At 46.5% G+C, this 11,054-nt stretch overlaps 1 long non-coding RNA gene across 1 annotated transcript; it reads right to left on the bottom strand.

The window, feature by feature from the left end:
* On the bottom strand, positions 4,215–10,023 carry LOC110255705. Its single transcript, XR_002336405.1, has 2 exons — positions 8,481–10,023; positions 4,215–6,882 (listed from the first exon to the last, which is right to left on the bottom strand). It is a non-coding gene; the product is annotated as an uncharacterized LOC110255705 (long non-coding RNA).

Raw genomic sequence — 11,054 nt, 5'->3', positions numbered from 1 at the left:
ACAAGGAGCAGGCACATATCACAGCACCTGTCCGTGTTTCTTTCAAGCTAGTTTTGTATTTTCTTTGCAACACTACACATTTCTTCCCTCTTCATACATTGACTTTTTGAAGCATGTTTGGAAGTGTTTTGAACTATATGTTGATATCATTTATACTTAATGAAAAGATACAGATGTGGTCCAAAGACTTTCTACATACCCTTTGCCAAGAATATCACTTATTGTTCACATTTTACCCCATTTGCTTTATCATTTACTACCACCCCCTCTTCCATTTCTCATGTGGGATCTTTGGAGAGTGAAGTACAGACACACCACCACAGTGAGTGGGTGTACATTTTCTAAAGACAAGGAAGGTCGCTTACCCGAGGCCCTCTTTGTACACAACGCAGTTGTCAAAACCAGAAAATACAGCATTGATGTAACCCTACTATTGGACCTATGATCCATAACATTTGTATCAGCTGCCCTGATAATGTCCTCTTTGTTCCGTGTCCTGGATCCCACTTAGAGCAGTGGATTCCATTTAGCTGTCATGTCTCTTTAGTTTCCTTTTCCTGGAACCATCCCTCACTCTGTCTTTGTTTGTCTTGACTTTGCTCTTTTCAACGAATACAGGTCTGTTGGTTTGTAAACCACTTCTCAACGCATGTGTATCGAATGTTCCCTCATAAACAGGTTCACGTTCTCAGTTTTTGATAGTAATACTACAAAAGTGAAGCTGTATCCTTCTTAGTGCATCATATGAGGAGACGTGTGACATCCATGGTCCTATAATTGGTAAGGTAAGGTTGGGTTACATGGTTATGATAATGGCTGCCAGGTTCCTACAGCTTTTTAGGGCTCTTAATTACCTATATAAAATTTAAAGATAGAGCCGAAGGAATTCACAATTGTGAAGCACAGCTGGGAGGATGAGTCATTTCATCCTTGTAGATGCATTAAAATTCCCTAAAAAAGCCATGTACCTGGACCAAAACAGCCTGGCTATGTATAGAATTGTTTTACCTGAGTGCACTCGGTTTTGTGCCATGGGGCTTTATAGTAGAGTTGAGAGGTTGCCTGGTCTTTGTCCTGTGTTCCTGACACCCCTAGAATTCTGCAAGGTAGGAGTATCTTTGTTATTCATGACTTCCTTGGGTCCCTGAGTTCATGCCAATGAGATGGCTCAGGGTAAGGGGTGGTCATCAGAAAGATCAACCAAGTGATGAGACAGTTGGGTTCTGAGGTAGCCTGACTCCCAGGGAGGGAAGTGGGGATACAGATTGAGTTCCATGCCTACACAATGACACCTTAGTAAAAACTCTGGACCTTCCTAAGTTTCCTGGTTGGTGAGACATCAGTGTATCAGGAGGGTGATGCACCCAATTCCACAGGCAGAGGGCATGGAAGCTCTGCATTCAAGACTCAGATCTTGCGTCATGAGTGTCTTCATTTGACTGGGCCTGCTGTGTGTTCTTTATGATAAAACGGCAATTGTAAGGATAGAGATTTTCTGACTTCTGCGTGCTGTTCTAGTGAATTTCTCAAGCCTGACACATCATGGAAAGCCCCTGGTTTTGGAGCCAGTTGGACAAGAGTGCGTGTGGCTTGGGGACACTGCTTCTGGCTAGCATCTGAAGTAGGACCGTCTGTGCACTCTGACTTTATTTGTAGGTCTGTGTTAGCTGCCGGTGGGTGGTGCCAGAAAGAACTTCAACATAAACAGTTGGTGTCAGAAAAGGCTCTTATAGAGGGACATTACATAAGTTTATCATGATCCTTGAATTTAATAACAAAGTTTCCATTAGGAATGTGCACATATATATGCGTATAAAATGAATTATACACCTATCTATAAATATGGATGACACCAGTGAAACTTTATTTTTTTTCTTTTCTTTTTACAGCTGCACCTTCAGCATATGGAAGTTTCCAGGCTAGGGGTTGAAAGGGAAATGCAACTGCAGGCCTACGCCACAACCACGGCAACCATGGATCTGAGACGCATCTGCAACCTCTGCTGCAGCCTGCGGCAATGCCGGATCCTTAACCCACTGAGCGAGGCCAAGGATAGAACCTGCATCCTCAGGGGGACTATGTTGGGTTATTAACCCAATGAGCCACAATGGGAACTCCCACTAATGAAACAATGGGAACTCCCACTAATGAAAAAACAAAATTAAAACTTCATATGAAAATAACAAAATTGTTATAATAATCATTCCATTTCTCTTTAATCCTTTAGTGATCCAAGGTTAGAATAAAAAATTCTGGTCTTCTGTGTTTACTTTTTAAGGAATTTCCAAACATTTACTTAAGTAAAACTTAACCGAGTTGGTATTGCCATTTTATGTGAGAAAAATGATGAGAGTTGCTATGAGATGTTCTAAGGAGCTTGATATGTAAGTTTACTCAGCCGTGTTTTTCTTTGGCCAGACTGTACTCACTCATCCTAGGTGCTAATATGTGCTCTACCATCTGGGAAAGCTTCTCAGTGGAGGAACGAAGTGGGCCCTTGAGCACAGGAATTTTTTTTTCTCTTAGTCAATATGTGAGCACTTTAGAATTGTTCAAAGATTTCTAGGGATGGAAAGAACTCAAGAGGTTCTGAAGGGTTTTTTTGTTTTTAGGGCCACATGTGTGGCATATGGAAATTCCAATGGGCTAGGGGTCGAATAGGAGCTGCAGCTGAGGGCTCACCACAGCCATGGCAACAGAGGATCTGAGCCACATCTGCTACCTATGCTGCAGGTTGCGACAATGCCAGATCCTTAACTCACTGAGCAGGGCTAGGGATCGAACCCTCATCCTCATGGATATTAGCAGGGTTCTTAGCCTGCTGAGCCATAGTGGAAACTCCAAGATGTCTGAAGTTTGCTGCCATATCTTAGGCAAGGATTATACTCAGATCATCCCAGGAAGATCTCACTTTGTCATTAGAATAAAAAGTGTAGAGCAATCTGGAATTACCCCCCCATTCCTCTGTTGCTAGGCTTTTGTTGCTCCGTAATCAAGAACTGGATCCTTTCTTTGGATTTCCCTCTGGCCAAGGGCAGCCATGGGCTGGAGCACAGAGCAGGGCTCAGCAAGACAACTCACTGTTTGAGGGGAAGATTCTCTGGAACCCATCCTTTCTAGAGTGGGCGTTTGCTAAAACCATCCAGGGGCTTCTGGAGCTAAGGCAGGGTGGGGCACTACCTGGATTAATAATGAGTGAGTTCCAACTCCCCTCATGGGCATCTTGGGCCTTGCCTGCTGACTTGGACATTGTTGGTGGACCAACGCAGTAAGGAAGTGAAATTCCTCACCTGCTATTTGTAAAAACTGAGTGAGAGGCTGGAATAGAGAGCGATTTCTCTAGCTGTTTTGTGGAGGGAAGAAAAAGAGGAAATATGGAATACCTTCTCTGTGCAGGAACAGTTATCTTCTTTAATTCTCAACCCATGCCCATGTCCACTTTCTTCAGTGCCTTTGTTTGTCCATTTACTGAAGTGTTTAGCGAGTACTTACTAGGTGCTGGGCATTGTGCAACATACTGGAACTCAGTGTTCTGTGTCTTCTTGAACCTTCTAAGCTTGTGTTATCTCATCATTCATATGATGTGAGAATTAAATTTTAATTAACTTCGTGATTAGAATGTTTTTAATAATTAATCTATAGGAAGATAATTAATAAAATGCGTAGCAGGAAGGACGAGAGGGAGAAGAGCTACATTTTTACACGATGAAGGGAGAGAATGTGAAAGAAAAGAAAACCGACTTCTCTGATTTTATTCTGTGAATTTTACTCATTTTGTGAAGGGAAATGTGTTTTACCTTTAGAGCAAGCCCTCCGATTTTTTGACTGCTCATGGTGGGCCTTGCAGTTATTCCCGTGACCTGATAATACTTGGCTTCTGAGATTTTTCCCTTCAGCAGACTCCGTGAACTTTATTTCAAGATCAGCCTGTCTGTTTCACAGGACCAAGCTCCTTCCAGACCATCGTATGGGAAATGTCAGCCCCTGTCAACATCCCTAACGTTTAAATTCCTGGGATACCAGAGATATTCAGAGGGAACTGCATGCACACATTACTCTCCCAAATACTCTCGGGAAGAGGCGAGGTGAGGTCTTCTCAACGCTTTTGTAATAGAGACATAGGCCAATAACTAGATTCTATAGATCAGGAATCATGTCCTTGCTGAAGAGTTGAGCAGACCTGTATAACACAGAAAGAGGTATAAGGCTGATCATCTATTTGATAATTTTTTATTGATAGTTTGGATCATTCATCCAAAACCGATAGCCTTCCGCTGACTATTTTCTATCCAAAAGCTTGAGAAAGACATTCCTGTGGTGGAAGATGGCATTCTGGGCTTCTTCATCAAAAGGACCTCAGATTTATTCCCGTGACAAAGGCCACCTTCGCCCAAGCGAGGCTGTCTGGAGATGGCCTAAGTGTGACATTCTCCGAAGAGACATCTCTGCGGAAGCCTGTCCTTCTGCCGGGCTGATGGGGCTGCCAGCCTACGAGCTTGACCTCTGTGGCAAATGAGCCTCCTGGTCATTCCATGTGAACGTGTGAACTTGTCCTGTGATCTTGCTTGCCTGAGCGCCTCACAGCTGACTCATAAGAAATTTTCGAGGTTGTTTGCTCTGTCCCAGAGAATCATTCGCCATGCTGGCCAGCATGCAGGGGCCAATGCTTTGATCTGCTTTGCAGGACTTACTGTCATTTGCAGAGTGCTAAAATTAAGCTTGGCAGCAGCCCACGGAGGCAGAAGGCTCTGTCCTGCTGACCAAGGGGCAGCCTGGAGTCACACAGACAGGCGGAGACAGGTGAAGCAGACGCTGGGAAAAGATGCCATCGCAGAACAGATAGGAAGGGTAGGTGGGGTGAACTTGCAAAGGGTTCAGAGGGGCTGGGGCTGAGCTGAGTGGGCAATATTAGGAAAAGGCTCGGAGGGGAGGGAGCTGTTTTCCCAGGAGACCGAGATCTGAAGAGACTGCTGAAGAGAGACTGTATTTGTCACAGCGAGAATAATCAGTATGTTGGCATTTGGACTCCAGTGACAGGGATGAAAATGAGATTCTGTGAAAGATGTATCAGAGTCAACAGGCAGGGGCTGGGCTCTGGCAGGAAGGATGAAACAACCAAATGGAGACACTTGGCGGTGGAAAGTGAGGTTGCCATAACTGTCTCGAACCCAGTGTGCACGGGGGTGGAGGCGCAGGGTGCTCATCGGAAAGTGGGGTGAGCTCTGAGCAGCCCGTGAGGCCTCCTGGTGAGAAGGCTGGTAGAGGAGGGGGGACCGTTGGATGACAGTGACTTTGGGATTGGTAGGGCCATTGCCCCTCTACCTCCCCCTGCCCTGCCACATGGGGCTCGCTCTTGCTCTCATGCTTGAGACGGTCTCAGACGGCCTCTTTATTCTGCACAGCTATTGCCTGTGACCCCGATGAACCACGGGTGAGAAGGCTGGGACTTGGAGACATACTTCAGCAGAGCCCTATTAACTAAAAATAGAGTGTGAGCCGCGGTTTACCTGAGGCCAGCCTGCATGTGACTTCTGGATCCCTATTTATCAACAGGCTGTGACTGCGCGTCTGGAACAAGCCAGATCTGTTCTTATTTACCTGTCAGCCGGGAGAATGCCCATCTCACAGAGGGCCATTGCTAGGTGCTGAACCATGGTAACACCAATAATTATCACATCCTTAAGGCAGGTATGCAGACGAACTCCCAAAGCATTATCTCATTGCCCACGCAAGGCTCTAACGGGTCGGAAGTGGGCAGGAACACGTGCCTTTATCCTTGGGAGGGGTGAAGACACAGGTTTAATGAATCGCCCAGGATCCAGCAAGAATGACAGCTGGCCCCTGTCTCACCCATCACAAAACTGGATTTTCTCAGCCCTGATCTTATTTTCTCTATGAATAATGTGCATTGAAACTTGTATCCTGAGACCCTCTGCTCAATCTAATCTCCGGGACCTTCTAACAGGCACTAAGTGGGAACTGAGCCTCTTTGGGGGCAGAAAGATCCCTTCATAGAAGAAAATAAATCCTTAATGGGAAACACAGCCTGAGGCTGCTGCGGGTCTGGGGAAGACAAGGTCTCTGGGGGGATGCTCGAATTAGTACACACACACACACACACACACACACACACACACACACACAGGCGCTTGCCTTTCTCCAAAACTATTTAGAAGTTTATACAGATCTGTGAGAGCCGGCGGTCACATGGAGAGCCCCGGGTTCTGATTCATGAGCTACCCTTACAATCATCTGAGAGTCAATTAAAAAAACCTTGCCATAGGATAGAGCCCACCAGTGAAACAAGGAGAGAACAATGGACAGCCTGTCCCCAGACCGACCTGTGACTGTGGAATTGGAGAGAGAAAAGATGGCCGAGTGTCAGTACTTTAAAGAACAAACGATGCTTTTTAGGCCACAGGGCCTGGGGCAGAGCTAACGGTTTATGGAAAGGCCCGTCTGCCCGTGACGGGGGTTGTCAAGGTTGGGTGCAGTTTAGCCGTGACACGGACTGGATGCCGTGGCCATTTTGGAGCATCAACTCTGCACGTATTCAGGCAAGATCATTATCCCCAAACCTCTTTAGGCCAGAGTCCTGCCCGATTCCGAAGGAAGGCAGTCATTTTATTATTTTAAATGAGTTGAGGCCTCTCTCTTCAAACAGCTTCCTTTCACCTGTCCCAGCTCCTGCCCCAGCCACGATTCTGTGCGAACGAGGGGTAGAAAGTGATCACAGCTTGACTCAGCTCAGAAAGCCTGTCATGATGTGCAGAGGCAACACCACTTCTTTAAGGTGACAAAGGATCATTTTTCTAGGAAAGTAGATCCTCAGTAAGAACTCCTCTTCTGGTGCAGCTTGTATTTCTAGTACCCGTTTTCTCTCTGGGGAGAAGATCTCTTATTGATTATCATAAAAACAGCCGGGACTTACCATAGATTTTGCATACATTAAATTTAATTTACAGAGATACATCTTAAAACTCTTTATTAGTTTTTGCCTTTGGGGGGGCAGTTCCCTCCCCCTTTTTTTCTTTTTAGGGCCACACCTGCAGTGTATGGAAATGCCCAGGCTAGGGGTGGAATCGGAGCTGCAGCTGCAGGCCTACGCCACAGCCACAGCGACGCCAGATCTGAACCACATCTGTGACCCATGCTGCAGCTTGTGGCAAGGCCTGATCTTTAGCCCACTGAGCAAGGCCAGGGACCGAACCCACATCCCCATGGATACTAGTCAGGTTTTTCCACTGCTGAGCCACAGTGGGAACTCCTGAAAGCTTCCAATCTCACTTTGTTCATTAACATCAAGGAAGGACACCCTAGGAGCCACAGTTCTGGGCTGTCCTGCCCCTCGGACCACAGGTCCGAGGCTTCCCGCCAGCTCCTCCATCTCTGATTAAGAACCACTCACTTAGACCGACTGGTCTTAAGTCCTAGTTCTGCCATTGGCCCCCTGAGGGTGTTTGAATACTTTCTTTAACCTCTCCTGGTTTCCTAAATCTCTGACGCAGAGCCAATTCTAACTCACAGTGGTTGTTGAGATGAGTCGGCATAACCCAGGTAAGTGGCTGGGTGCGCTGCAGACATGCCTTGGACGTTAGCTTCACCAACCACGTCATCAGTTTCCTCGTGGCAGAAATGAGGCTTTGATTTACTCCAGATCAACACAGATATTTCCATATATCAGTTGACAGAACTTTACCAGTTATGGCTGATTGACAAAGTTAATCCTCAACAAAGTCCATTAAACATCCCTGCTTTTTCTGGAAGGGCAAAAGCACAGGACTCACAGTACCAGGATAGATGTGAGCTTTCAGGCCGTCAACTTGTAGCAAATTATGTCCAACCCCAGTATGGTAATTTTGTGACAATTGTTACTCTGCTGGAAGTTGAGCTGAGATGACCAAAGATGTAATTTTCGTGTTTCAACTTTTCTACAGCATCTTATTATTTTTAAATAGAAAATAATGTACAGACAAATGGTGAGGTCCTCTGCTTTTTATTCCCACTCTTTTTCGGTGAGGATGCTGCAAAACCTTTTAGTCTCCAAGCTGTCTACAAAGTGCTGCTTTCAAATATTAAGGGGCCAGAGTTTCACTGGGCCTTCCTTCCATCGCCTTCTGTTATTTACAGGTGCTGATTCGAAATGCAAAAATTCCAATTTCCTAGTGTAATTACCCAATTTATATGCACAAAGGTGGGTGCCACTCACAAAAATTAATGCAGCCTGAAATACCGTAGGTGAGGCCAGTTCAAATGTGATTCTCGCTGAACATATTCTGGCCTGGCTGGAAACGCCACTGGCCAGATGATGTCACTTATGCCACATCTCTTAACTTGACATCAGTGCCAGCAGGGGGTCCTGTTCTGGGTGCCCATTTCTGGGTTCTGAATTTGAGCTTGTGGGTGGCAGGGACCATCAGTGGCTTCTTCTAGAAGGTGATAGGATGGAACTGGAATTTTTGCAAAATGAATTTGTTCACCTGTGCAGGATGATCGGTAGATTCTGAGGAGGGAAGAGCCATGAGGAGGTCACCCCCAGGGAAGCCATGTGGGCTGGAAACCAGGGCCTGGACCTGGAAGGGAAACATACCAGGCGGAGGGGGAGGTAGATGAAGACATTTGGTGATGGCTTAACATTCACACTGACTGAGATGAGTCTAATAAGCGTCTCAAGCTGCCTGAGAAAATAATACAGGTCTTTGGCTGGAGGCGGCGGGGTGGGATGATTTAGATATTGCCTGCTAGGAAATAAACAGTAAGTCTGAAAGGAACAGGCTCTTTGGTGGCAAGGGCCACATCGCCTCCACTCCTGTGTTCCCTGCAGCATTTTATACAATCTTGTGACCCGAATGCATAGATGCTCCATGCAGACTCTGATGGATAATTGAGTGACCTGGGACCATTTGAATAATGTCCTCATATGGCCAAGCAGGTCCCAGCTGGCTGGTTCAGGGTTTTACTCTGGAAGGGTTACATAACAGACGATTTAAACTGTAGAGGATGGCCAGTTAACAGAAGATAGGCCCATGCAGCCTGTTCCTGGAGTCCAAGAGACGTCTCTTTCTCTGGCTTCCTTGATCTGCTGTCTGTATGTCTCAAATTGCTGACTTTGTCTCACTCTGCTGTAAGGCGAACAGAGAAAGAAAGCAGAACTCGAGGCTCAGGGTCCCTTTTTTTTTTTTTTCCTTCTTACCTTCTTTGTGTCACTCCGAGGCAGAGGGATTTCCCCGGATCAGATCCGAGCCACAGTTGTGACCTACGCCACAGCTTCAGGATCCTTAACCCACCGTTCCGGGCCAGGGATCGAACATGCATCCCAGCGCTCCAGAGACACCGCCGATCCCATTCTGCCTGAACTCCAGAAGTCCGGGTCTTTAAACCTGGGTTGGCGTGGCTGTGTTAGGAGGCAGGAGGGAGCCACACCCATGAAGCCTCATTAAATCAGAAGCATCAGGTCTCCCCAGCGCTGTCCTGCACCTGGTCTGCGCTCACTGGTGCCCAGTGATGACAGGAAACCGGGAAGCTCATCAGATGACCACCACATGGACTCCGTAAGCCCTGAAGTGACACACCGCTCATACCCTCCCTGAGGTCACTTCTATTAAAAGCCGCTCGGTATCAGAGTGAGTTCTATCTTCGGACTTGGCAAGATTTTCAAGCTCTTAAAAAGATTTGCCATTTAAGAAGGCTGGCGTCCAAAGACTGAGGCTTGAGATGACCACCAAGACTGGATCTGCTTTTCCCAGGGGCCTGCCGAGAGGAGAGCTCCCCTTTTTCCTTTCCTCTCCTTTCTCTCATCCCTCTCTTTTTCCTTTTGGTTCAGCACCATGTGGGCCTAGTGTGCTCATTTATTCAACAATCTGCCTAAATTTAACATCAAATGATTAATGATTTCCCTGCCAAAGTTAAGGAGACAATTGCACGCAAACCCCTCTGATCTCAATAGCATATTTAAAAGTCTAATTTAACTGTGATAGACTCGGCTTTTTGATTCCTTTTGATTGGCCTTATCTTTTTTCATCAATTTAGGAGATTTCTCAGCTGCCGTCTTTTCTGATTCTTCCTGACTCTCAGTGACTGTGGGCACCGCGGGCTTCTTTGGAAGGGGGCACAGTAGGGAGAAGGTGAGAATGTGCCCTTTCTGCTCCGGCCGGACCAGGAGGTCTGCACGACGGGTGCTGCTAAAAGCAGCCTCCTCAGCTGGCCTGTTCCTCTTCACGGGTCACGTCTGAGAAATTCTTTCAACCCCCATCTCCTGATACGGAGAGTGAATTCCAAACCCGGGGCTGATACTTTGAAAGGTTGTGAGAAAACCCAAATATATTCCTGTCTGCAAAGAATCCTTTCTTGCTACGAGAAACATATATCTATTAATAAAATCAAAATCGTGCAAATATTTCTTCGAAGAGAAGCAATAAAAGTGACAAGGTGCTTTACACGAAGGCCTCCAGCCCACGGTAAATGTCCCGAGTCGCTGCAAAGGCTGAGTTAACCCCAGAGGAACATGCTTGTCGGGCAGCGTATCGTCCCTCGCAGGCTCTGGGACCCAGGGTTTGAGCACAGCAGTTCCCAGCACGGAGAAAACCCAAGGCAGAGACGGGCCCTCTCTGGGTTTCTGCCTACCTGCTCCCTTCTCTGCTTCTGAAAGGACTGAGTGAGAAGGGGATGAAATGATTGGAGTCTCCTTTCGTACCTGGTATGGAAATAAAATTCGGGGTCGTCAGTACCTCTGGCATCTTTTTAAGGCCCTAACAACCCCAAAGCTTATTTTTAGATCTACAGCTGGGGATCTATGTGCTGTTAAATCTCTCTTCTTCCCTTTTTTTCCCTCTCTCCTCGCCCCCTTCGTTCAGGGGGAGGGATCGTTGAAATGGCTCGGTGTTTGAAAGGTAGTAGTAAGGGAGTCATAAACTGGAATTTGAAATTCCATAGGTTTAGAAGAATCTTCAGCTGTTTCTAAGCCTTTAGAAAGGCTTAGGTGACTGTGAGACCATCGGGGTGTACACTTTGTAAAAATAATATAGTTAGGAGTCGAGGAAATGTCTTATTAGATG

This window comes from Sus scrofa, chromosome 10 (genome assembly GCF_000003025.6).
Source record: "Sus scrofa isolate TJ Tabasco breed Duroc chromosome 10, Sscrofa11.1, whole genome shotgun sequence".
NCBI lineage: Eukaryota > Metazoa > Chordata > Mammalia > Artiodactyla > Suidae > Sus > Sus scrofa.
Note: the sequence above shows the minus strand (reverse complement) of the source record. Positions and strands in the feature narration are given on the sequence as shown.